General features: G+C 44.2%; 1 protein-coding gene across 5 annotated transcripts in view; it reads left to right on the forward strand.

Annotated features, from left to right (window-relative positions):
• Positions 1-5403: 5403 nt before the first annotated feature.
• STXBP6 (syntaxin binding protein 6) overlaps positions 5404-24086 on the forward strand; it is a 257691-nt gene continuing 239008 nt past the window's right edge. For all 5 annotated transcript variants that reach the window (XR_014071667.1, XR_014071666.1, XR_014071665.1 and 2 more), the window contains exon 1: positions 5404-5688. The gene's annotated coding sequence lies outside the window, so the exon portion shown is untranslated. The remainder of the gene's footprint in view (positions 5689-24086) is intronic.

The raw sequence follows: 24086 nt of genomic DNA on the forward strand, positions 1-24086 counted from the left end.
TAATTTTAAAAAATAATTCTTAGGAACTGTGGGAAGCGAAACAGAGATACCAGAGATTTTGATGATGGAAATGGCTATTTATTCTGCAAATATTTGCAATTACCTGTTATGTGCTAGGTCCTGAGCCAGGTACTTTCTCCTTTCCATAACTTCTTATATAAACACCTAAGTTTTTTCTCTTATTTGCAAGGTCTGCATGCTTAAAATGCTTCCCATAGATAAGCAGCGGTCTGTTCTTCAGGAATGCAGCAACCAATGAGTTCACCTGCAGGAGGAATCTCCCAGGGCAATGAGGGAAGTCCTAGGTGTCTGGTTGAGGCAGAGACTACACTGATGACATCTGCTCCCATGTGTGTGTGGGGGGGTGTGTGGGGGTGGGAAAGCCATTTTGAGTTAGATCTGCAATACTGAGAAAACAAAAGATAAAAAGGAAGATTTAAAAAAAGGAAGGTGGTAGAAGGGAAGCGGCAATAGAAACTAGTACAGGGATTTTTTTTTCCCCTTCCAGTTTTCAGTTCAATTAAGTCACTTAGTCGTGTCCAACTCTCCATGACCCCATGGACTGCAGCATGCCAGCCTTCCCTGTCCATCACCAACTCCCAGTGCTCACTCAAACTCATGTCCATCGAGTTGGTGATGCCATCCAACCTTCTCATCTATCATCCCCTTCTCCCGCCTTCAATCTTTCCCAGCATCAAGGTCTTTTCCCATGAGTCAGTTCTTCCCATCAGGTGGCCAAAGTATTGGAGTTTCAGCTTCAGCATCAGTCCTTCCAATGAATATTCAGGACTGATTTCCTTTAGGATTGACTGGTTGGATCTCCTTGCAGTCCAAGGGACTCTCAAGAGTCTTCTCTAACACCACAGTTCAAAAGCATTAATTCTTCAGCACTCAGCTTTCTTTATAGTCCAAATCTCACATCCATACATGACTACTGGAAAAACCATAGCTTTGACTAGATGGACCTTTGTCAGGAAAGTAATGTCTCTGCTTTTTAATATGTTCTCTAGGTTGGTCATAGGTTTCCTTCTAAGGAGCAAGTGTCTTTTAGTTTCAGGGCTGTAGTCACCATCTGCAGTGATTTTGGAGCCCAAAAAAAGAAAGTCTCTCACTGTTTCCATTGTTTCCCCATCGACTTGACATGAAGTGATGGGACCAGACAACATGATCTCAGTTTCCTGAATGTTGACTTTCAAGCCAACTTTTTCACTCTCCTCCTTCACTTTCATCAAGAGGCTCTTTAGTTCTTCTTCACTTTCTTCCATAAGGATGATGTCATCGGCATATCTGAGGTTATTTCTCCTGGTAATCTTGATTCCAGCTTGTGCTTCATCCAGCCCAGCATTTTGCATGATGTACTCTGCATATAAGTTAAATAAGCAGGGTGACGATATATAGCCTTGACGTACTCCTTTCCTGATTTGGAAGCAGTCTGTTGTTCCATGTCCAGCTCTAACTGTTGCTTCTTGACCTGCATACAGATTTTTCAGGAGGCAGGTAAGGTGGTCTGATATTCCCATCTCTTGAAGAATTTCCCACAGTTTGTTGTGATCTACACGGTCAAAGGCTTTGGCACAGTCAATGAGGCAGAAGTAGATGTTTTTCTGGAACTCTTTTGTTTTTTTGATGATCCAACGGATGTTGGCAATTTAATCTCTGGTTCCTCTGCCTTTTCTAAAGCCAGCTTGAACATCTGGAAGTTCATGGTTCACGTACTGTTGAAGCCTGGCTTGGAGGATTTTGAGCATTACTTTGCTAGTGTGTGAGATGAGTGCAACTGTGCGGTAGTCTGAACATTCTTTGGCATGCCTTTCTTTGAGATTGGAATGAAGACTGAACTTTTCCAGTCCTGTGGCCACTGCTGAGTTTTCCAAATTTGCTGGCATACTGAGTGCAGCACTTTCACAGCATCATCTTTTAGGATTTGAAATAGCTCAACTGGAATTCCATCACCTCCACTAGCTTTGTTTGTAGTGATGCTTCCTAAGGCCCGCTTGACTTCACATTCCAGTATGTCTGGCTCTAGGTGAGTGATCACACCATTGTGGTTACCTGGGTCATGAAGATCTTTTTTGTACAGTTCTTCTGTGTATTCTTGTCACCTCTTCTTAATATCTTCTGCTTCTGTTAGGTCCATACCTTTTCTGTCATCTATTGGGCACATCTTTGCATGAAATATTCCTGTTGTATCTCTAATTTTCTTGAAGAGATCTCTAGTCTTTCCCATTTTATTGTTTTCCTCTATTTCTTTGCACTGATCACTAAGGAAAGCTTTCTCATCTCTCCTTGCTATTCTCTGGAACTCTGCATTCTAATGGATATATCTTTCCTTTTCCCCTTTGCCTTTAGCTTCTCCTATTTTCTCAGCTATTTGTAAGGGCTCATCAGACAACCATTTTGCCTTTTTGCATTTCTTTTTCTTGGGGATGATCTTGATCACTGCCTCCTGTACGATGTCACGAACCTTTGTCCATAGCTCTTCAGGCACTCTGTCTATCAGATTTAATCCCTTGAATCTATTTCTCACTTCCACTGTATAATCATAACGGATTTGATTTAGGTCATACCTGAATGGTCTAGTGGTTTTTCCCTACTTTCTTCGATTTAAGTCTGAATTTGGCAACAAGGAGTTCACGATCATGTTCCAGTTTTACTGAGATAGAACTGACATACAGCACTGTATATATTTAAGGTGTACAGCATAATGATTTGATTTACATACATCATGAAACTATTATCACAGTAAGTTTAGTGAACATCCCTCATCTCATGTACATAAAAAATTCCTTGTGATAAGATCTCTTAGGATTTGCTCACTTAGCTTTCATATATAACATATAGAAGTGCCAATTATATTTATCGTGGTTTACATTATATACTCAGCACAGATTTATCTCATAACTGGAAGTTTGTACTTTTGACTACCTTCATCAATTCCCCTTCCCCCCACCCTTAGCCTCTGGTGATGACAAATCTGATCTCTTTTTCTTTGAGTTTGTTTTTAAAGTATAATTGATCTATAATGCTGCGTTAGTTCCTGTTACATGACATAGTCATTCGATATTTCTATATATTTCAAAATGATCACGATGGTAAGCCTGATTACCATCTGTCATCATACTAAGACACTACATCGTTAATGACTATATTCCATACTGTACATTTTATACCTGTAACTCACTTATTTTGCAACTAGAGGTCTGTATCTCTTAATCTCCCTCACGTATTCCTTTCTGTACAGGGACATTTTAATTCACAAAATCAGTGAATTACCCAAAAGCAGATTCTGAAGACCTGTAAACAGAATTCTGAACACACAGAGATCTTGTTAAATCAAAGATGCTTACTACTTAAAGACTATTTTTGTAAAGCTATAGAACTTCCTTGTTTAAATTTAGATATCATATAGATGATGTGCAGATAAGAACTATGCCTTATACTTGCTTAAATTTTCAGAGCTTTCAAAGCCCTTAGACGTACACTGCTGCTCTAAATCTTCACATAAACGCTATGAGAATTGTTTTTCATTTCACAGACTAGGAATTTGCAGCTTCGAAGTGGAGCCATTTGCCCATGGAAACACCTGGTAGAAAATGGCTGAGGCTTAGACCCAGGAGCCCTACTTGTTGGCACTAAGCTAGCCCTACCAAGAGCCTCTCCAGAAATAAATAGAAACATGTGAATTTATTAGGGAAATCCCTTTTATTAAAAAAAAAAAAAAAGCCACAACACTGAATATGCCCTGCGCTGTGCTGTGCTTAGTCACTCAGTTGTATCCGACTCTTTGCCACCCCATGGACTGTAGTCCACCAGGCTCCTCTGTCCATGGGGATTCCCCAGACAAGAATACTGGAGTGGTTTGCCATGCCCTCCTCCAGGGGATCTTCCCCACTCAGGGACTGAACCCAGGTCTTCTGCATCGTAGGCACATTCTTTACCAACTGAGCCACCAGGGAAGCCCGAATATACCGTAGGTATCCCCATTTCTCCCCTTCTCCTCTTCCAAACCACCTTCCTGGGTCTGCAGCCCAGCCTATCCTCCTAAAGTTCAGTTTGGATTACGTCACTTTCTTCCCCCAGCCTCTGTTAGCGCCACACAGCCTACAAAATGAATTCAGGTTCCACAGATTGGCAACCAATTCCTCTGCCTCAGCTCCCATCCACTTCTCCGACCCTCTTTCTCATTCAGTATGGTGTTTCTTGTTCCTTATATTCTAATCAAGCAGACCAGGATAACACCACCTGACACCCCAGCAGGGCCTGACCTAGGGTGAGGCGGGCTGCAAAATTTCACCAGACATCAAAGAACTCAATCATCAAGATAAACGTTTCAGTGCAGTATTTTTAAAAATGAATGCAAAAATTGAAAAATATAAAAATTTAAAATAAAGACCGGGTCATGTTACTGGTTTTTCCTCTTTTTTTCCCCCAGACTCCAAAATGCTTCAGCAAAGTACTGTTTCAGACCCAAAGTGACTTTCCACTTGGGTACTTGAAGATGCTTCCTAAGAGTTAGTTCTCACACCCCTTTTCACATCAGTATCTTCCTTCTCTTCTTGAATGCCTCAGCATTTATCTACAGCGCTCTTCTGCCTGGAAAACCTATTTCCTTTAGTAACTGGTCGTACTTTGATGGGAATCTGAATCATCTGGGTTCCTCAGTGCTTCCCAAACCACAGTGGGCACGCAACTGCTCTTTGCTTAACACAGAAATCACAGTCCTCAAATTGACCGGCTGTGGGGCTGAGCAGAAAAGGAACTCAGACCTGTTTTGTTTGGTCCAGAGTGTTTTTAAAAAACTGAATTAGTCATCAAGATTGAAACATCAGGATATTTTACATTAAAAAAAACAAAAAAAGGAAATCTCGGTCATTTCTTGAAAATACCCAGAAAATCTAGTCTTGCAGGATACCCGAGGGAATTTGGAGCCCAGTGGCTCTGCCTTGAGAGTTCTCTTCAGTTCATTCGCTGCCCCCTGCTCGTTTCACTCCCTTAACACTGCCTGCCAGGCCCCAGCTTGAGTTTGAGACCCCAGACCTGAAGGATCGAGAACACTGCATAAAACCCATCTGCCAGGTCCACCTGTTCTTTCCGGAAGAATAAATTTCCTCACCGTCCTTTCTAGGCTTGCAGAGGAGCTCGCGGAAGCAGCTCACCTTTCTAACCCACAAACTTCTCATAACCTATGAAACTTGCAAGGCCCTCCAAACACCATTTCTGCCCCGCCCTTTGCTCCTGGGTCGCCTCCCTGCACCAGCCCCTCCCTCGCTCCCCCACCCCCGGCGCTCGGGTGCTCGGGGCGGATCCCCGGCCCCCAGCTCAGCCTTCTGCCCCAGGGCCGGGGCGCTGAAGCTAGCCCACGGCCGCACTGGGCATGCTCAGAGGCGGCCGCGGGGGCAGCCTGGCTTCGCAGGCGCTCGCACTCGGCGGCGGGCGGGCTCGCAGCTGCAGCTGGCGCTTCAGCGCCCGGAGTTGGAGTTGCCGGGAGTTTCCCCGCCAACCCCTCCCTCCTCGCGCGCGGCAGCAGGAGCCGGCGCGGGAGGCGCGAGCGGCGGCCAGCCAGCACCCGAGCCGACAGAGCTCGCCCGGAGCCCGGAGCCCCGTACGGGGCAGTTCCCGGGGAGGAGCCTCGCGGGCTGGGACGCGTGCGGCGCAGTGGCACTGCCGGGGCACAAACCGGGCTGCAAGGTAGGGCCGGGGCGTGGGGAGCCGGGGGGATGCGGCTGCAGCAGTCGCGGCTTTTGGAGCGCCCGGCGCTCTGTCTGATGCGTGTGGCCAGGTCAGGGACCCCGCTGCGGGGTGGCGAGAGTAGGCAGGCGCCCAGGGAGATGCTTTCAAGTTGGCGGGCGGCGGGAGAGGGGGCTGCGTGCTGGGGTGTAGCTGCTTTGTGCGCGCCGAGAGGGACTCGGGTCCCTGGTTCCCTCCACCGCCCCCCGCCCTACAAACCTGGGACCCGGTGTGCTGGCAGGGCTGGGCAAGCCGCAGAGCGGAGCAGTTTTCTTCGAGAAAGTTGAGGATAGAGCCCTTCTTTCCTCACTGTCCCCGCGGTAGCATGGTCCCTGGGGTACCGCCCCGAGGCCCCCAGTGTGGAGCAGCTGAGTGGGGTCGCTGGGCTCCTAGGCTAAGTTCCTCTACCCCCGACTGAAACCCACGAATCACCCAGATCTTCGCTTTCCTGGCTAGCTTCTTACAGTAAAATCATTCCTGCCACAACTGAGGTAGGTGTTCAGGAGGGCATGGCTCTCTGCCTCCAAGACCCTTAGCGGGGCAACGCCCCCTCCTCAACCTTAGACGTGGCCAAGGGCGACGTTCCCAGTGAGCGCTTGTGGTGCGCACTGAATGGAGCCTCACACACATGGCGGGGAACGTGGCTTAGTGGGGTGGCCCGATTTTTTCTCTAGCCTTTTCTTAGCTTTTGAACACTCCGCCAACCCCACCCGGTTCATCTTCGCCGAGGACCGGACCTGGAGGGGAGGGCCAGGTGGAGAGCGTGGGCTGACATGCGGTCCTTAGGAGAGGATGCCTCGGTTGTATTTGGCTTGGGCTCCAGCCCCAAGGACTTTATAAGGAACCCGCTCCCCTTTCAGTGATTCTTCCTCAGGGACCGGATGGGAAGGAATAAGGGTGGTGGGTCCCCAAGAATATCCGCTTCATCCTATCATTTCCTAAGATTGCGTTCCAGGCGACCCCAGGACCCTGGAACTGGCCGTGGTGTAGATTAGAATAATGTGGAGGATGCTGACGGTTTCTCCTAGCTCCACTTTTTTCACTTCTTGTTTTGAGTTTTGGGGTTTTGCCTGCACACGAGTCAGAGCTGCTCTGTCATAACCTGGGGGGTGGAGGAGCTTCAGCCTGGCAGTGAGCCGCTGTTCGCCTCCGAGGCTGCTAGTGGGAATTGGTCCAGAAATGATTATGCAGGCTAGAAATATGCCTCTTTTTTTTTCCTCTCTCTTTTGGCTGAACACCTTGGCTGTTGGGTTTGTGTGTTAAGTTCTTAAAGGAGAACCCACACACTGTTCAAGTCCCAGGTTTTAGGGGCTCACCATTTCTGCCACAGGCTCTTCTCATTGCTTTTTTCCTGATATGCGGGGTGGAGGAATCTGCTTTGGGGCAGATTGCCAAATGGGGAAATCAACCTGGTATTGGTACACAGGTTCTAGAGATAGATCTGAGGTCAAGTTTTAGGTTTCCAACCCGATTACTGTGCAGACTGACAAACTGTTAGTCACTGTGAACTTCAGTTTTCTCTTCTGTCTGATGATAGTGGCCTTCACTCCTTTCATTGCAGGTTGTAGTGAGACTTGGGAATAATGGGCATAAAAAGTGCTAAGAAAACTTGAAAGCACTGTTTATGTCTTCCTGTGACTGGTCTCTTGACCCAGTGTTTTTGAATTAACTAATCCTTTTAATTAGGACAAGCCACCTAAGCCTTCTCCCCTCACCCACTCCTCACTAAAAGGTTTGGTTTCTCAGGTCTTTGGAATCACTCTTTATCTTTTTTTCTTCCCCTCTCTTCCCCTAAATCCATCTCCCTTTTGATTTAAAGAGTTGACGCTCCCGTTCTCGTATTTATCAGAAGGAAGCAGCGTGGTATAGATTAGGAGATGGAAGTGGTGGGAGTGCCTTATCAGTGTTCAGAGTCCTGGGCCCCAGAACTGGCATGTAAACCAGGCCCCAGTTTGAAAACCGAGGTTGATTCTAAAGGAGTCAGCAGACGCTGGGCTGGAGCTCTGGGTTGGTCTCTTAACAGTGACCTTGAACTAAGGACTCAACCCCTGATCAGTGGAATCAGTCTATGAAATTGAGGGCCAATGCTGATCCGAGGCAAAAACAGGTGAAATTGCCTCTCAGTTAATAAGGGTTTAATCAGGTTCCTGACCCCCCTCCTCCCAGGTGTGTTGCATCTTCCGTCATCCTAGGGCAGCAGTTTTCAAACAGGAGCGCCCGAGTTCCCTGGAGGGCTTGTTAAGCCACTGCTCCTGGGCTGTGTTGCCGGAGCCTCTCTGGGTCCAGGGTGAGGGGAAGGGGGCGTCTCAAGAGTTTGTATCTCTAACTAGTTCCAGATGATGCCAGTGCTGCTGTTCCAGGGACCATGCAAGAGAGGTGAGGTTTGTTCTGAAATGCCATTATTTTAATATGTCATCTATAGAGGCAGGGTTTCTTTGGGGTGTTTTGTGAACTTGCCTCAAGCATTTTCTATTTCAGATACCTGTGCTACTTCCCATTGTCCAGTTTTAGGTAAATCTGATCTCTCTTCAAATGAATGATTTTTACATATAAAGACCCCTTCTTTTCATACTGTAAAATACTTAGCCTCTGGTTTCCAGGCCACTCTTGGATAGACTCATGTTGGTGACCTTGATATCGATAAATCCAGCAAACACCCCATTTCCTTTCTTTGGGGATCTCAGATATTTGTGGTGAGGAGGCTGCAAGAAGTTCTGGCAGCTTGAACCTGAAGATTAGAGAACAGGTGAATCACTTATGAACAAGAGTAAAAAGAATTTGCTATATGGTGTCTTTTCTGAAGGGACAGCTTACCCAGGCCTTGGGGGGGCAGGTGACAGATGTCCTGTGGTGGTCAGATCTGGTGAAGGTCTCCCATTTCTTCTGGAAGATGATGGTGCTGGTAGTAACTGAGAGAGACTACCTTTCACTCTCCAAGGCTGGGGAAGCCAGCTTTAAGGAGCAGCGATGCAGTATCAGTATTGCGCTGTGTGATTGAGGTGGTAATAATCCAGCACTATTTGGGCACACCCCAATGTTAAGCTCATCTCCTTGTTCCCCATGCTGTGGTCCTGGGCTGACATTTCACCATGACTTACGGCCTAGGTTGTGGCCTTGAATTTTAGCTGCTTTTTGTCAGAGAGGCTTTAGGAATCTGCTGGAATCAGGGAGATTCCTGAGATGACATCCAAGGGCAGGAATAAGGTTTGTGTAACACCCAAATGAACTGTGGGTCTGAGGGGGTTCAGCACTTGAACCACTTCTTACGATGCCGTGCCAAATGGAGTCCCAGCTGACTGTCCAGCTTTATCTCTGCTTTCCATTTGTGCTTTGTTTTAGTTTTAACATGATTAGCACTAGAGAAACCTCTCAGTAAATCAGAAACCTATTCAAAAACTCAAGTGTACCACTTAGTGTTTTAATAGATAAAACTGCAAGGCCCATGCCTGTCTTCCTGACCATAATCAGCACTCAATAAAGACACGATCTTTAGCCTGTAATTCTTTGCATCCGCTAATCGCTAATATAAATGGTTTCTTCTACTTTGCACAAGTAGGGAACATTTCTGTTTTCAAATTCTCTTCCATAACTTGATGTTTATATTTTGGGTGTTGCCCCTACTTTTTGCTGGGAGGATTTCTTTTCAGTGTGGCGGAAGCTTCTTATCAGTGTTGCTCACTTCTCTCAGCACATGACCACTTGATATCTTTGCACCCTAGTCCAAGTCTGCTGTGAGACCATCATTTTGATACTTTCTTTTTGATCACCAGGGCTGTTGTCACTGGGTCTTAGAGAGCCTGTGGTCTGCTCCTGGAAGGCTCTTCTCAACCATCCTGAAGGATGCTTTTAAACTGACACTCAAGATTTTTCCGCACTAGCTCATTTCTAAGATCCAATTTTTTTATTTCCTTTTCACATTTCATCATTTTCCAATTTCAAAACTCAAGATGTGTCTGAAAAATTATAAACACATTCAATGTATGGTTTCTTTCTTCTCTTCCTGTAAGCTGGCATGTTAATAATGACTTCCAGTGAATGGCATCTTAAAACAAGACAAGTTTGGTTCCTGACCTAGGTAGAAAATGTGATTGCTGCTGTCCAGCTGATAAAATTGAGCAGCCATTGAATTAGCTCGGCAATTCCCAGAGTATTGGGAAGAAAAGACTGTTGGGTGGATGTTAATAGGTGGGTTTTTGTAAAGGGCAAATCAGTTTGGGTGGTTTTTCCCTCTGCAGAGGTTCTCAACATGTGCATCATTGTATCAAAGACTCTGAAAAGTACTACACTTAACCATATCAACATCAGAGAACTTGGTTCTATTTATCCAATGAGACTTGTCCCAGAGCATTTTTGAGGTTATATGTGTATCTTCCAGGACTCCTTTACTGCATCAGCACATCCCAGCAGTTCTAAAGTATTGCTTAACACCGTCTATGGGTGGGTGGTTTCACCTGGTCTATCCCTAAAATATCGGGGCATCAATAAATTATGGATATTAATTGGTGCATGAACTCTACAGATGATTCCTGTTTATTTCAGAGTAGAGAGAAGCTATTTTAGCTGTGGTGGCTGAAGAATCTCCTATGGAGGGGCTCAACTGTGAAACTGCTGGAACTGAAGGGTAGCACTTTTATGAAGAGGAGAAGGAGCATTTTAGGTTGGTGGTGTCAGGGAGTAGGGGGGTGAAATTGTACTTGTGCCTGGATGTAAATAGTTTTCAGAACACATAAGAATTCTTAAGGGCTGTGCCTAGCACAGAGTGAGACTGCCGGAACCTGTGGCGGAGGTCAAACAATCTGTCAAGTTCTTTCTTGATTCTGTAAGTTCACTGAGGTAGCAGATGAGTTCTTGTGACCACAGACGAGCTTGTTGTGGGTAAAGCAGATGGGCCCAGCACTCATGTTGAAAGCAAGTCAGGGTGCATAGGACAGAAAAGGAGAGAGAAAGTGTTCCTAGGCTTTCTGAGAATAGTGGTTCAAGATGCAGAGGAATTAATTCAAATATAAATCCAACTGAAGAGGGAATCTTGACTGGAGCTTCAAAAGTAAGCAAGAAGAAAGAGCTCTTACAACTCAGTAAAAAGGCAAATGTTGTTTACTCACTACGTCTGACTCTTTTGCGACTCCATGGACTGTAGCCCCCTAGGTTCCTTTGTCCATGGGATTTCCCAGGCAAGAATACTGGAGTGGGTTGCTGTTTCCTCCTCCAGGGGATCTTCCTGACCCAGGGATTGAACCTGCGTCTTCTGCATTGGCAGGCAGATTCTTTACCACTGAGCCACCAGAGAAGCCGAAAAGGCAAATAACCCAATTTAGAGAGGGGCAAAGGATTTAAATATTCTTTTTTTTCCTCAGGTATGATATACAAATGGCCATTAAGGAGAGGAAAAGATGCTCAAAATTATTAGTCATTGGGGGAATACAAATTGAAACCTCAGTGAGGTACCACTTCACACCCATCAGGATGGCTATGATCAAAAAGATGTATAATAACAAGTATTGGTAAGGATGTGGAGAAATTAGAACCCTCCCACATTACATTGTTGATGGGAATGGAAAATAGTGCAACTGCTTTGGAAAACAGGCAGTTCCTCAAAACGTTAAACATCAGGGTATCTCATGACCAATTCTCCTCCTTGGTATATTCCCAAGAGAATAGAAAACATGTTCATGCAGACATTTGTACACAAATGTTCATGATAGCAATATTCATAATAGCCCCAAAGTGGAAACAAACCAGATGTCCACCAACTGATAAATGAATAAACAAAATCCAAATGACGGAATACTATTCATCTGTAAACAGAATGAAATTTGATTTATGCTTCAACGCAGATGAACCTTAAAAGCATGCTATATGAAAAAAGCCAGACACAAAAGGCTGCATATTGTTTGATTTCATTATTAAATGTCCAGAAGAGGCAAATCCAAAGTGATAAAAAGTTACATTAGTGGCTGCCAGGGGCTGGGAGTGGCTGTTGATGGGCATGGAATTTCTTTTGGGAGTGATGAAAATATTCTGGGATGGTTGGACAACTTTGAATATGTTAAAACTACCAAATTGTATACTTTAAAAGGGTCAATTTTGCAGTGTGTAAATATCTCAAGAGAAAAACAAGAATGCCACTGTGGGTAAAGTGAAAGTAGAATAATAAGAAACAGGTGCTGAGAGAGATGCAGGAATAGGCTATCAGTTTCAGGCCAGGTTTTCTGCTCTTGGAAAAAATAAAAGGTACCTAGATAATTCCTTTCTCTTTGTTTGTCTTTGAACCTTCTGGGATTTTTCTGTTACTCTTTCATCCCAGAGTCCTTCCTCTGAATTAAAAGGTTGCATTCCAAGTTGTTCCTGAGTTAGTGGGATGGTTTTCAAGGCTAATTCCCTGTGATGTTCAGATAGGAGCGTGTTTGTGGCCACAAAGAAGACTAAGTCCATGTTTAGGCTTCTTTGTCGTGATCCACTGGAGAAAAATGGGCAGGTCCAACTGGGAAGGTTATATTTAGCTTCTCCCTTAAGATTGGACTGTAGTAAACATTTTAGCATCATCTTCTACGTGGTTGTGGAACTGTGTTAAGACTACCCTTTAAAAAAATTCTGTGTATTAAACAGGGTTCATGTGGCACTTAGCACTGTAGCTAAAAATGGGGTCCCATTGCTTGCTGCTCAAAAGCCAGTCAAAAGGCAAGGTTGGTAGAAAGGAAAGTTTGCTTTATGTTGGATGCTGGCAACCTGGAGTGGGGTGAGGCAGTAGCGGGGAAGGAGGCCATCTGCCTAAACCAGTGGGCTAGAGCTTTTATAGGCTGAGGGAGGGGGCTACAGGCAGGAACTGCACAGTCAGCTCTGACAGCCATCTTGAAATTGTCATCCGTGATCTGACCAGTATCATCTTGATTGTTTAAAGTACAGTTAATCTTTAATTACAGGGTCTGTTTCCATTTCTTGAGGCCAGTTCTCGAAATTATGGCAGTCATGTATGGATGTGAGAGTTGGACTATATAGAAAGCTGAGCGCCAAAGAATTGATGCTTTTGAACTGTGGTGTTGGAGAAGAGTCTTGAGAGTCCCTTGGACTGCAAGAAAAGTAACTGACTCGCAGCTAGAATGTTAAATGTTGGTTGCCTTCTCCTTCTCACAAGGACTAAGGAACCCATGATTGGGACTAAGGAAAAATTACATGCAAGAAAACCAAGGGCTTCCAAGACCAGCACACCAAGGAACCTTAGCAGCAACTGAGTGGCCCAGAGTGCCTGAAGAGGTTTTGGATTTGTGTGGGTGAAGACGGGGTCAGGGAGAGAGGCTGTAGGGGAATGGGGTATGAATCTAGTCCTCAGAACAACATTAAATTGCTTATTAAGTTTATCAGATTACCGTGGTTTTGGTAAAGTCAGAGTGTTGGTCTCAGTTAAGTCTGGCTGACTTTCAGTCAAGGTGTTGGGTCTTGACTCTGCGTTCATAGAATTGGTTTTTGGTTTTTTTGACCAGAAGGACACCCCTGAATGGCTCAGGGTTGCTCAGGTTCCTTGGTGTGGTTGTCTTGGCCCATCCTTCCCTCGTCTCACTCACTGATGTTCATGGTTCATGTAGATGGGAGGAAACGGAGGGACCTAAAGTGCACACCCCTGTTGAGGCTCATTCGCAGTAGGAGTGAACATTTCTGGGGATCAGGTTGAAAATATTTGCTCTGTTGTTGGCTTTAGAAATTCTGGGCATTTCGTTAGTTTATCTTCTGTGAATCTGTTAAACTCTGGGAAGGTTCAGTTGAATTAGGTGAATGGGGAACAACCAAAGAGGAAGAATTGAGAGCTAAGTCCTGGCCCCAGCTGTCATTCTCCCACCCAGAGCCTGCGTCGCTGCTCTTGCCAAGCCTCAGTTTCCCCTGCTGCTGTTTGGAACCAATCCTTCCTGGCCAGCCTGCCTCGTGGGCTTGGTTTGAGGCTCAGATGAACAGCACCTGGAGGAGGGCATTTGTGCTCTAAGACGATGGGCCTCTGTAAAATGTTGACCGTCATTCAGCAGCGCTGGCTTAGGTAATGGCGTCCTCTCGGGGTCACATAAGGTGAGCCGTGGCCTGTTAACTTTTGTCCTGTTTCTGTCTCCTTTGTCATCATCCCAAGGGGGAGGAAATAAGAGCGTGTGTTTACCTTTGAGTTAAGTTGATGGCTCCTTTTCATTTTCTGCTGGGGAAAAAATTACACACAGTTTGTAAGATTTGAACAAAACCACAAGTGCAGTGGCTCAAACTCGTTTCCAGTCTTCACAGCCTGAAATTCACTGCTTTCCTGAGGATGGTAATTTTGCCCTATTTCACCTTGTTTGGCTGTTTTGTGGATTGGCAGGAGTGGGTCTTTAATGTCCGATGGCTCTGAAGGAAAGGGCCACTTTGTTACAGAGGCAGGGCTGAGTGTTTAAACTGGTCCTGCACCAACATCAGGCAATCAAAGATAAGGTATTCAGGTTGAAGCCAAATACATTAGACTTCATAGGCACGACTCTGTCCTTCCCAAAGGCAGAAGTGGAAATGATCTGATTTCTGAGGCCAGTGAATACATGTTATACTCTAGTCTCCTTTCATAACTACTGTTGGTCAGAGAGGGTAGATATGAGCAAGCTGGCCTTTGTTTTTAGACTTCCTAGGGATATGTTGCCTGATAGAGTCTAAGGTCACAGCAATATTTAGTGGTTGAGAAGTTAATATTAAATTCTTGAAGAATTTAATCTACCCTATCATTAAGTAGCAAGGAGGAGCTAGGTATAGAAAGCTGGGTATTCCTGAAGTAAGTCCTTTTAAAATTAAATTCTTATGCAACCATAACAGTAGTTTAAAAAGTAAGTTGAGGGTAGAAATTTGGTGCTTATGTAAAGAGCTGAATGCTAAGAAAGTGGACATTTCTCCCAGTGTCATCCACTGGAAAATGAGACTTTTTCCTTTTAATTAGATCCTTTTCTGACCTTGCCAACCAAACACTCCCTGGTCTATCTGGTTGATTTTTTAAAAAATGAAACAGGGAATGCTGAACTCAGACACCTTGTTTATAAACATCCTTGCTTTCAAACCCCCTTAGACTGTGAACTCCTCCAGAGGCCAGGATCTTCATTGCTTTATCTCTGAGGCTTCGTGTGTCTGGCATGTAGGAGAGAATCAATAAAAACAGGTTGAGATGGTCAGCTGTTTTCTTCTGGGATTCCCCTCTCCTGTCTAGTGTATTAATTTTCCTGACCATATCGTATTTGATTAGCACTTCCCTAGAGGTCCTTGTGTGCTACCATAAGTACATGGCTGTAAGCACTTAAGATACTGATTCCTTTCATCCTCCCAGCAGCTCTCAGAGGTAGGTACTATTAGTTATCCTTATTTGACAGTTGAAAAAACTGAGGCCGAGAGGTCATGTTGGTACCAGCCAGGGTTCTTGGTCTTCCTTAATCAATAGAAATTGATCAGAGGCCAGACAGGAAATTGAGGCAAGGCTTTATTGGGTCCCCTGCTGAAACAGGAGGGATTGAAAAGAAGTAACAGGTTCCCTTGCCTGCTCCCTGAGTGGGGTGAACCAGCTGGTTCTTTATATGGGGTGAGTGTAGGGGTGTGTCCAGGGGTCAGGCTGGAGGAGTGACTTAGGTGGTTTGCCCACCCCTTTGGTGGTGTTGAGTGCAAGGGGCATGTGCAGTACCCTGCTTTTGCTGGACATCTACTTTTGCTCCTCACACCTTGTTTTTGCTCCCAGCTCTTCAGAAGTAGCAGTTGGATTTTTGGTCTTTTTGTATCTTATCCATAAATTTGCCCCTGCTGCGCATGCAAGCAGTAATATGTTTAGTCCGTTCGAGTTTCTCTGTATTTTGTTGTTCAAGGAGACGTTTGTCCAGGTGCACGGACTGCAGCAAAGTGTCCCAGGTCCCAGCCCGTCTCGATGTGATTTGTGTAAGACCCGAAGCTGCCGTGTAGAGAGCTGGAAGTGAAGCAGGTGCTTGGGTCTCAGAATTTCTGCTCTCTGTGAACAAGACAAGTGGCTAAGTTTCAAGAGACACCCCTCTCCTTGCTACTCAGTGCCCCAAGTTACCTTTCTTTCCCTTCCAATGGCTTTCCTGAGCACTGCAGAGAAATGAGGGCAGACACACCTTTCCATTTCCCCTTCTCCCCCACCTCTTTTGTCCTCTGCCCCTTCCTGCCCACTCCCGAGTTCCAGGAAAATGTGACCCTGAGTTTGGAAAATAGAATAGCAGGTACAGCACCATGGCCCACTGGTATGAGACAAGCCCTGGGGGGAGGCCAGTCACACAGGGGTTGTCAGCATGAACCCCCTTTACCTGGGCGAGGCTGTGACCTCCAGCCTTGGGCCTCTCAATCTGTCAGGTGAAAGGCATAGTGACCAAGGTCAGTGCCTCTCTCTCCTTGAAGTACACGTGAATCACCTGTTAAGGCACAGATTCTGATTCACTTGGACCCAGGTGGGGCCCGCAATTTTCTCACAGGCTTCTAGGAGTGCTGAGGCTGCTGGTCCTTGGCCCAAGGGCCTGAAGGAGCCCCGAGTGTGTGAGAGGCCACACCTGCTATTCCAAGCACTGTCCTGCCTGTGGCTGCTGCGCTGTGCTCAGTCGTGTCCGACCCTTTGTGACCCCATGGACTGTAGCTCGCTAGGCTTCTCTGACCGTGGGATTCTCCAGACAAGAACACTGGAGTGGGCCGCCATTTCCTCCTCCAGTTTTGCCTGAAACAGGTCTAATTCCTAACCTGGGACTCAGAGGAGACCGAAGACATATGTAGAGAGACCCACCAAAACTGTAAGTCTCATGAAGGCAGAAGCTTAAGACAGAATGAGCGTGTAACTGGGAGTGAAGGAGATTTGATGCTTCCAGAGGGAAGCATATGGATCATTTCCAAACGTGACCTGAAAAGTGTCTCATAATAGAAAGCTTATTATGGAGCAACTCTAGTGATCCAGCAGTGAGAAGAGTACAGTAACTCCTGTTTGAGTTGATATGAAAATTCACAAAGAACCTATGCTACTGGCCCCTAAAACTCTTGAAAGTAACCCTCCCCCACAGCTCGTCAAAGTCTCCCTGAGTCTCCCCAGGTTCTCCCTGCTTTCTAACTGCGTCTGCTACGGGATGCACCACAGTCCTGGGAACCAATGCTGGGATACCACTCTTATGAATACAAATTGCTCTCATTGTATCTCATCGGAGTCTCTTAATTTCCCAGCTGTTTTTATCAATGAGTCGTGAGACCCAGAGAGTCAAACTGCCTCAGAACCGCGGGCTCACAAGTGACAGAGCTGGGAGCAGGCACAGTGAGGGAGTGTGGCCTGGTGTTTCTTGTTTTTCTTATCCGGCCTGACTCTTAGATAAATTTATACCGCAAGATAACTAAATCAGTTTGCCCTGTTTGGTTTTGCATAGGAAGAGGCATCCAGGTGGGTCTGCTTTTTAAAGAAAATGGTTTAAGTTTAACTTACAGAAAGAAGCCCAGATTCCATGGGTGCAGTGTAGTGAATTTCCATTCCACAAACACACCCATTTATCGTTAGTAAAGATCGAGAAAGAAAGAGCCACCAGCACAGTAGAAATTCTCCTTAGGCCGCCCCTTCATGTAACTTTCTTCTCCATGGTGGTGCTGTCCTGACTTTTCAGACTATAGATCACCTCTGCCTATTCTGGGGTTTTATATAAATACATTCATCTTTTTGTGTTCTTTTATGCCTAACTTCTTTCCTTCAACATTGTAAGATTCGTCCATATTGTGCAGGCAGCAGTAGCTGGATTATTTTCCACTGTGTTGACAGAAACATACCGCAACTACTGATTATGGGCATTTGAGTTGTTTCCTGTTCTTGGCTATTATGAATAATTATGAATAATGCTGCTGTGAATATTTGTATGTGTATATATATATTTTTTAAGTTTTTTTTTTTTATGTGGACCATTTCTAAAGTCTTTATTGAATTTGTTACAGTATTTCTGTTTTATGTTTTGGTTTTTTGGCCATGAGGCATGTGGGGTCTTAGCTTCCCAACTAGGGATTGAACCCACACCGCTTGTGTTGGAAGGCAAAGGCAAAGTCTTAACCACTGAACCACCAGAGAAATCCCCATGTGTATATGTTTTTGGTGATGCACATATGTATGCATTTCTAGTATTTGTGTATGTGGGTGTATATGTAATTCCTCGGTCATTTGATGAAAATATGTTTTCCTTTAGTTCAGATCTCTTGCCTACTTTTCAATTGTGTTGTTCATCTAGGAACAATCCTTGAAATCTATACTGATGGAAGTTACCTGTCAATGAGATCAGATTATTAGGTTCTCAGATATAATTTCTGGAGATCCCCTCCAGATTTGAATTGACACTTCACAGAAGAGGATATCCAAATGCCAAATACACAGGCAAAGACACTAAGCTTCCAACAGTGATGAGAGAATTGCAAATTAAAGCCATGAGAGACCTCTCTACAACATCAGAAGAGCTAAGAATAATATGACTTATCAAACTAAGTATTGGCAAGAATGTGAAGCAATGGAACTCTCACACCAGATGGAACTATAAATTGGAAAGGCCATATTGGAAAACTGGCTGTATCTACTAAAGGCACAAAATTTTTGCAGCCAGAACACAGTGCGCTGATGGCGAAGGTCTGGTTTCCACCCAATCAGGTTGTAGACTCTAGGATCTGGGTGGGTCCTTTGCCCGGTGGGGGTTAGGAGGGGAAGGGAGAACTTGGAGTCAGGCTTCAGGGCAACTGTGTTTCCAAACATGATTCCTGGGGCCCTGCTGTTCAGGGGAGGAGCTGAGGGCCTTCTGGTGTCCTACCCAGATGGATAGTCTGACCTGTAGGCTTTATTCTGTTCTTCCTCCCTCGTGGCTGGCAAGCAGCCATCCAGGAAATCCTCTAGGACAGGTTCATGAATGTTGTCACTGTGGGAACCTTTATTCTGTGTAGAAAATCTTTCTCCAAATGGGCGCTTAGAGAAGATCTGACCAGAAGAGGCAGAATATTGCTGAATGCTTTAATATTCTTTCATTCTCTATCTTAAAAATCACCCATTAGTTTTATCTGAACTAAAGTGGGTTAATGGCTTTGGTATGTAATATAGACCTTCAGAAATGATTCCTGAAAAGAGTGCCCTGGGGAGGATTGCTTTCCGATAGACCCTGGGGCACCCAGCCAGCCCTGAGATGTGAAGGGCCTGGAAGAGACATGACAATATGCTTAGCCATCCCAGAAGCTTGTCCTCGCCCTTCTTATGGACCCCAACAAGCCATCCCCTGTTCCACTGAGCTTGTGAGTGTTGTCTAAAAGTTGAGTATATTGAACACAGAAGCTGCAACCTGTTTTCTTGTCTCGAAGCGGTAGCAAAGAAGTCTCTGGACTTCTCTTGAGACCACACAGTAAAATGGTTTTCTCTGTTTGATGGTTTCTTTATTAGCACCTTAGATCCTTCACAGCCTTGGTTTTCAGGGCAAAGCCCTGGGCTGTGGGTAATCCGATAACCAAAACCATTTCCTAAACAAATTAGAATTTGCTTTCATTCATAGTCACTCAGATTTCCCTGGATAAAATGAGGCATATGAGAAAGAAATGTGAGGATGTTTTAATGGAAACCTCCCCTGGTAAGGTACTCACTTTCCTATCACATTTAATTCCTGTAGAGTGTTCTGGAGCAGGTGTGAAGAGCCAGGTGTTGATGCCATTCCTCGGTGACTGAATACCTGATGCAGCTCTTTCCCTCTTTCCTTAGCAGATTATGTGACCCCATGCACGCGTGCAGGTTGAACACCTCAGATTTTGGACTTGGCTGAGGGACGTCTGAACTTATTATTTACCTCCTGCCAAGAGAAAGGAACTTACAAGTAGTGCTTTGTGTTTTGAATTTTACAGTGCGCTGAGTAACCACAAGTTATACATTGAGATGGGAGGAATAAAAAGGTTCGCCACGTCTTTTATTTTCTGAGTGGGTGTAACTAAATGACTAGTTCCTGGATGTGTTTCTAGGATGTAGGTCACGGTCTCCGGCAGAGCGACAGTAAACATTTCTCATCTGTGTTATCTTACAGTTGCAAGTGTCTAATGTTCTTTTTATCCTAAAATGTTTTCCTTGAAGTTTTTCTGTTTTGATTTGTTTTAATAAGCCTTTTGATTTGGTAATAAGGAGCTCACTTTGGTAAACACCCGTGGCTTTTTTAATTCCCTTTTATTAGAGATGAGGGCATTGAGGCCATACAGTTCTACCATGAATCAGTAGTAAACCAAGGACTCTTAATTTCTGTCTTTTGTTCCTCAGCTCATTGTGATCTTCAGAAACTGTAAACTATTTCTAAGAGGCTTTGTTTTAAAATCTAGCAGTCAGTTTAAGGTTGTTCTTACCTAGTAGTTGTGTTTCCTTGGCTTTATGGTAACCAAAGCTTTAAAATGGTCCAGTACAAAGAGAAAATCAAGCCATGACTTTGTCTTGTTCTAAAATTAATATAATGATTTATAGCTCTATAAATAGTATTTATCGAATTTGACAGTATTATTTATATGTATGAGTAAAAAATTTTGAATTGTACCAGTATTTTATGTCTGTCCACTTGGAGGAGATTGTATCTCTGTTGAAACGCACAGTCCTTTCTCTATCATCTTGGTCTTTGTGAGGGATGAACCCTTGGACTCAACAATTTTTCACTCTGAGTTCGTGTAGGAAATCAGGATGTGTCTAATTATCTTACAGGGTGTCAGGAAATTCTCATTAACAGTTGATTTAAATCCACTTCAATTAAAAATAAAAAGCACATCATATATGAACAGAGTTTTGTTTTTTTCTTTTAAGGAAGAGACTGGGGTCCTTGAATCAGATAAGCAGTTTCAGAGCACATGGGGATTACTGCTTTAAAGGTTCAGGATGAATGGATAAGAACTGACCAGGTCTGTCAGTCTTCACGTGCCCTGGTATATTGATGCTGTCTGTAACTGGTGATCTATCATCTTGCTATTTCCCTTTAAAAGCTGTCTATTTAACATCAGTTCTCTCTTTTCCTGCCCAGTTCAGTGAGCATTTCTTCTTTTCTGTGCTGCCTTTAGGGCTGACCCTCTCAGGTTGAAGAACCTTTGATGCAACAGCATCTTATTCTCAACTCAAGGTCTCGAAGAGTCACGATTATCTGGCAGATACTGGCTTCAAAAAAGAGCAAGACACTAGTGCTTAGAATCCACAGAGCTTATGGAGTAAGAGTAAGTGTGCTAAGAGGAGAGCTGGAAAGTGTGTTGAACCAGGCTCCCCTAGTGAGTTGATGAGTACCTTGGCTTCCTTTGCCCATTTGGCTGCCCCATGTCCTCCTTTTCCCCCATCTGTGGGGTGGGGTGCTGCCTTGGGTGCTGAGCTCAGACAGGCACAGAAGACTGGTCTTTGTACTGAGGCATTTGACCTTTGCTTCTCTATTGGCCACCTTCATCCTTCTTTCCCAGCTTTCTCTCTTGGTTGTCATTTGATACTATTTTGAATGGCATGAAGTACCATGGTAGCATCATTCATTTCCATTCTTCAGTCCTTAAAATGACCTTCTCTTGTCTACCTTGTACATTTGCATTCATTCTTCAGCAACCACCTCTTTGAAATCTTCTGTGACCATTAAACTTGTACTGTGAGGCAGAATTGGTCTTTGACTCTTCTGCCATATATAACTTAGCATGTTCAAGTGTGATTATTTGCTTGCATGTCTAGACTGAACATTTGAGGGATAGGACTGTGGCTTGTACATCTTGTATCTTTAACATGTTGCCTGGTATATGATAGATATCCAAAAGAGGATGGATGGATGGGTGGATGGAGGACATTTGAAGAGAGCTTTTGAGAAGGGAGAGAATACATTTTTAGGTGGGATACATGGGAAAAACTTTAGATGTGGACAAGAGAGTTGTTTATGCTACATAGCTACTGAAAATATGTATCTATAGCAGAGGATAGAAATATGTGCTATGGAGAATGAGCTGTGCCATTTATTTTTCAGAGTAGAAACCAAGTAATTTGCAAGAGCTGATGTTGCAGTCATTTGACTTTCCTTCTTGAAAGCTCTGGGATCTTTATTGAAAGATCCGGTTTCTTATGTGTAAAATGATATCCTACATATCATTTTAGAATCTCAAGGTAGATTCTATTATTAATGTGAGGATCAGTTGAGACTTTCAAAAAGGGCTTTCAAAGGGCTCAACACCCTGCCTTGTCTGTAGTGAGGGCTCGGTAGGGTAGATGGTAGCTCCTGCTGTTACCATTGGCCTTTGGTGTGTGATAGAATTGAGGTGCCTGTTAGAAATGTTCTCCCACTCCCTGAATAAGAAATTTAGATTCATTGGTAACCATAAAATGTGTGTCCAGGTCTTAGGATTCATTTGAAATGGGATTATGTCATTTCTTTTCTCTTCCTACTTATTTAATACTTCTTTTTAGAAAGGAAAGCACTTACCAGTTTATTAGGAAAGCACTTGCTTCTAAAACAAATTTTTCATGCAGGGCATTCATGGAAGTCTTTCTAGTTGTTTAAAAAATAATACATGTCTATATCTATGTGCAAAAAATGCAATTTTGGTCTTTCCTGCAATTCTGTTCTTTCCTGCAATTCTGGAGAGCAGGGGGCATGCATTGCTGTTTCTGTTTTGGTATGGAAGCAAGATGTGTTGGTCTGGGCAGCTTGATTTTGGCTGATGAATGTCATTGTATATGTACATTTCTGCCATCACAATTGGAGATACATTTAGAAATCAGTGGTAGGAGTTTCTAATAGTGCTTACACAATCATTCATACATTCACTTCCTACTCTGCTTGTTGCTGCTTTTCTCATCTGTCTTTCAGTGCTGGATCCAGCAATTACTATTTTTTTCCTGTAATATTCTTAGAAGCTACTACAGTTGCCAGTGATGAAGACTCTGCATGTGCCTCTGAACCACTTCTTCTAGAACATTTTACAGCCTATCTGTTTCTGTTTGGGTATGTGGCCACTTTTACTTGTTGCCTAATATACTTCAGTCCTGTGGTAGTGAATTTCTAAGCAAATGAGAACTGGATATGAAGGTGCCACGTACACATATCAGGTGATATGGATCCCCCATCCTTTCTCTCTAATTCCAAAATGCTCTTAAAGCTCTCGTAACCCATTGGGTGGCAAGACCTCCCTTGAGCAAGATTCTATTTATATTCTTCACTTATCTTGTTTAGTGTGGTTATTTGTAAGTTTTAGTGTGGAAGTATTATTGTTCTTGAGTATGAGGTGCTGACCTCCACTCTTCAGAGAGTATAAAGTACATATTACATTTCTAAAATGCCAGAATTTTTGCATTCCAAAATACTTTTGGCCCTATGGATTTGGAAAAGAGATGAGGACCTATAATATTTCTATCAGGGCTTCCCTGGTGGCTCAGACAGTAAAGAATCTATCTACCTGCAGTGCAAGAGACCCCAGTTTGATCCCAGGGTCAGGAAGATTCCCTGGAGAAGGGAATGGCAACCCACTCCAGTATTCTTGCCTGGAGAATTCCATGTATAGAGGAGCCTGGCAGGCTATAGTCCATGGGCTCGCAAAGAGTTGAACACAACTGAGCGACTAATACTTTCACTTTCTTTCATAATATTTTAACAGGCTTTTTTTTTTTTAGTTGACAACCTTCCCTTGATATTCTCCCATTGGCACTATCTTTATGTGATATGCAAATGAGGATCTTCCTTGCCTGTCACTCAGGAAACATTTACTGAGCTGCTGTGGGTTGGACTCTGCTAGGAATGGGGAAGAATAAAGTATTGGCTCTCTTTGCCCTGGAGAAGCTCAGTTGTTGTTGTTCAGTTGCTAAGTCATGTCTAACTCTTTGTGACCCCTTGGACTGCAGCTCGCCAGGCTCCTCTGTCCTCCACTATCTCCCAGAGTTTGCTCAAATTCCTGTCCCTTGAGTTGGTGATGCTATCTAACCATCTCATTCTCTGTCTCTCCCTTCTTCTCTGGCTCTCAATCTTTCCCAGCATCAGGGTCTTTTCCAGTGAGTTGGCTCTTTGCATCAGATGGCCAAAGTATTGGAGCTTTAGCTTTAGCATCAGTCCTTCCAATGAATATTCAGGGATTTTCCTTCGAATATTCACTGGAAAGAGGAGCTCAGAGACTCATGATAATGTAGAAAGTGCTATATTACCCAGTCTGTGGGTTCCTGGCTATGGTAGGATAATCACAGCCAGAAACTTCACCAAAATTGCAAAGATAAAGAAATATGGAATAGAATGTGATCAGGGAGCAGTTATGTATTTGCTGTGGTCTTTGGGCTTCCCTGCTAACAGTTGGTAAAGAATCAGCTTGCAATGCAAGAGACCCCATTTTGATTCCTGGGTTGGGAAGATCCGGTGAAGAAGGGATAGGCT

Source organism: Giraffa tippelskirchi, chromosome 12 (assembly GCF_054371585.1).
Source record: "Giraffa tippelskirchi isolate mGirTip1 chromosome 12, T2T-mGirTip1v1.2.pri, whole genome shotgun sequence".
Lineage (NCBI taxonomy): Eukaryota > Metazoa > Chordata > Mammalia > Artiodactyla > Giraffidae > Giraffa > Giraffa tippelskirchi.